Source organism: Nicotiana attenuata, chromosome 8 (genome assembly GCF_001879085.1).
Source record: "Nicotiana attenuata strain UT chromosome 8, NIATTr2, whole genome shotgun sequence".
In the NCBI taxonomy this organism is placed as follows: Eukaryota; Viridiplantae; Streptophyta; class Magnoliopsida; order Solanales; family Solanaceae; genus Nicotiana; species Nicotiana attenuata.
Window position 1 is genome coordinate 42615664 of NC_031996.1, and position 4178 is coordinate 42619841.

Below are 4178 nucleotides of genomic sequence, written 5' to 3' on the forward strand. Positions count from 1 at the left end.
AATATTATATAGAAAATTGATATTTCTAAATTGCTTACAAATATTGAGTACGAACAAATATTCATAACACAATTTTGCCGTATTATATACGCTGGCATCCATGATTTGTGACCAATCAAAGCCAATTCACGACATCTGGACTTTAAAGAATTTCGAAAGCGATTCTCTTTTTGTCTCCCTCTACCTCAAATTTTCGAATAAAATGAATTGGAAATTTTAAATTTGAATTAAACATGTTTATTTAATGCTTTCGATAAATGACATCTACTATATTTAAGAAGAAATAATTAAAAATTAATGTCACGGTCAATTTGATTCACTGTTGGAATTGGATTGAGAAAGAAACGGTCTCTAGCTCTTTTGACTGAATTTAATTAATATTAGTAAAAGAATTGTGTTCTTATGGCACTCAAAAGGTTGCATTTATTCATTGTAATAAATAGTAATAAATTTCATACATTTAGCACTACTTGTTTAAAAAACTGGTCCGTTATATCTTGTCTGTAAAATTGGAAATGGATTCTTTGATTTCTTTGAGATAAATATTACTAGCTTGTCTAACATCAATACAAAGTGTACTTTTAGTCATATAACTTTTAATTCTAAAATCTAAAAATTTGGAAATATTGAAGAAACTTGTGGTAGAAAAACAATTGTTTGGGTCCCGATTATAATAATGTCATATAAAATGCGATCTTCAAGAAGCTTGGGACGGGGGTGGTGTCAAGTTTCCTTGCAAATTGATTATTCTAGAGTCATTCATGTGTTGTAGTCTGGTATGTATTATCGGAATGGTGATACTGTCTTGGCTAAGAACTGAGCGGTTTTTATTGCTTATATCTACAAGGAGGTTAATTCGATAGCTGATGGCTTAGCCAATTGACATTTAATCAAGAGCCTCGTTTTGAATAGCATATGCTTGCGTCTTCTAACATTTATTCGCGTGTTGCGAAAGATAATTTTAGAATATCCTTCTCTCGCTCAATTTCTAGCTAATTTGTTTATTGTTGTTTTGTTTTCCTTTCGATATAAAAAATAATGGAATATATTGGATAATTTATATTTACCAAAATGGTCATGCTAAGGGTCAGAATTTGCCTTGTAATATGGTGTCCCTTCACATCTTTAAGTGTCCTAAGTATGCCATGACATCTATTAACTTTTAAAGAGTTTCTTACAAAAGTAAATGAGATTTTTGGGTATTTTTAAAGTTATTGAAGAGCTTTGGTGAAATTTTCTATTGTCTCTTAAAACTACTTTTTTTCCAAAACGATGTTGTCCGTGTCAGCTTATATGTTCCTCAATTAATTTTACTTGATACTTGCTATCTTCCACCACAAAAATGTAGGATAACCTTGTCCACAAAAACTTAAACAACAATAACACCAATAATAAACTCATTGTAATCCACAAGTGGGGTCTGAGGAGGATAGTATGCACGCAACCTTACTCGTAGCTTTTGAAGGTAAAGAAACTATTTTCGATAGTACAAAATTAAGACAAAAATAATACAAAATAATTTATCTCCACTAAATTTGAAATTTCATAATTTTTTTACTCACTTCATTTGACGCCTAGACTATATTCTTCGATGCTCTTTCAAAAGTATTGTCGTTGATGAATGATTAAACAGTATAACCTTAATTAGGTGCTCACAACTCATAATTTGCCTTATAAGGTGGCACGTTGGTCTTTGTTAAGTCACAATTGGTGCAACGTGGCAATTTATGGTGAACAGATAACTTGTGACCAATCAGAACTAATTATAGTAGCGTGCCTAAATTGAGGAGACTATGACATCAAATTATTTTTCTTTCTAAAAAAATAATTCTTTAATAGGATAAAGAGACAAAGGTCAATTTTTTTTTATTGTTTCACACCAAGTGACCGGTGCCGGTATTGAAGTCCGATTATAATCAAAAAAATATTCGGAGTATAGCATTCCTTATCAAGGATTTTTTCATACCCAGGGCTCGAACTCGAAGTCAAATCTACTGTCGTGTTTGTAAACTTCCAGAATTGTCACGGAGCTGAAATGCCTCTTGGAGATTTCATTGTGTATAGTCGATGTCTTGATTTGTTTATTTTTTTCAAAGGTTATTTGCTTTTGTTTTTTTAAGGTGAAGAAGGATGGGAGGTATCACTTCAGCAAAAAAAAAAATATAATTTTTTCGAAAGTTTATATTATTGTGACCATTTTGTCACTAAGATGATAGTGTTGTAACTTTATGTGATAAACAAAGTTGTGGGATTTTGATGCAAAGAAAATATATAGTGATGCGATCATATGTGAAATTTATTATGTTATTACTCTATGTTCTTGATTATTATATCAAAATTGTTATTAATAGTTATTTGTTATTATAGATCAATTGAATTTGATAAATAAATACTACTGCGTGTAATTTAGAATCTTATACCCCTACAATTTAACTATTTTTTGGCACTTTAACGGTTGGAAACCAAAGCTCAATGTTTTATATTCATTATATGTTTTGACGTCTCCAATCAATTCAATTTTCAGTGGGGAATGGTTGAAGAAAAAAATCTTTTATCTCTTTTGACTAAATATATTAAACAGAATCGTAGGACGGTGTAAAGCTTGTCTTCTTTATTGTACTCAAAAGGTTGCACATATCATCAATTAATTGTAACAGTACATTTTATACATTTAATTAATTGTTTATAAAAAGTTGTACGCATTGTTCTATACTATAACGTCAAAGATAGTTGAGCCTCTAAAGTTGCTGAATTGTGTTAATAGACTCAAATTCAGAACCTCTACATCTCGGATACTATGTTGCAATTTTTTTGTGTGCGTATATATCGACTCATTTAAAAAATTTTACCTATTAAAGATGCTTTAATTATTTTTTTATTAAGATATACAACAACTGTGACCGTCTAGAAAATAAAATTTATTCAAACAGTTGACATCGCTGCTCACACAATTTACAATTTGTAGAGCAATAATAATAAAGTAAAGGGTTGTCATCGTTTTCTTTTATTTTGCAACTCTAAACATTCTCACTTCTCATTCAAGAATGACTCGGTGATCTATTGGTCATTGCTAATCACAGACATCCAGTTGGACCTCCCTTACTATAAAATATTAAATAAAAGCCTCAATAAGTTGAGTAAAATAATGGGAGATGAATTGAGAAAGTTGGCTAAATTACATTGGGGCATTTGCATCTATACTCGCTTTTTGTGCCACATTTTAAACCTGTGCCCGCTTTGAAAAAAAAATTGCAAGCGTACCCGCTTTTTCACATAACTTCAGCACACGAAGCTGAAGTAGCAAAGACAATTACACAAAACTTCAGCATTTTAGTAGCCGGGCCTGAAGTTCAGCTCTAGAGCTGAAGTTTTCTTTTTTTAACTCGCGAAGTTTGCCAGTTATAAAATAAAAACTTCAGCTCTAGAGCTGAAGTTTTATTTTATAAGTTTTTGTTTAGTAACCGGGAAACTTCAGCTCTAGAGCTGAAGTTTGCCAGTTATAAAATAAAAACTTAAGCTTTAGTGCTGAAGTTTTTGTTTAGTAACCCGGAAACTTCAGCTCTAGAGCTGAAGTTTTTGTTTAGTAACCCGAAAATCCCAGTTATAAAGGGAAGCTGAAGTTTTTTAAAAAATGGGTACGGATGCAAACAAAAAGACAAAGCGGCTACAGGTTAAAAAGGGGTCGTGCAATTTTTACCATATTTTTCTTCTAACGACTTTCAGTTCAATGGGTCAAGCACTTATTTTGATAGATGTCGTGGTTCTCAAACTTCTTGTCAAGTTTGAAGTTGAAAAACAAAATATTTAAAAGTTTTTATTTTTTAAAAATTTTAATTTCTGTCAAATAAAAACTATATTATTTATCTATACTCATTGTTTAGTTACTTTATACTTTATAGTAGAGTTTTCACTAACTTTGTTTCGGTTTGTTCGCTTTCTTTCGGCATTTTTCTGTTTTTCTCTCTCTTTTCTTTTTTTTTCACCTTTTTTTGGCTTATTGAAGTTCTAATTAAATGTTGAAAGTAAATAAAATTCTATAAAACTATATTACTTCTATTCTTTTCCTCTCGACTATCAGCTCAAGTGCTTAATGGCTTGCTCTTTATTTGTTGGTATTAAGTTTTGTTGTCTTTGATTTTTTATCACGAACGTGAAGTCTTAACTTTGACTACGGACGT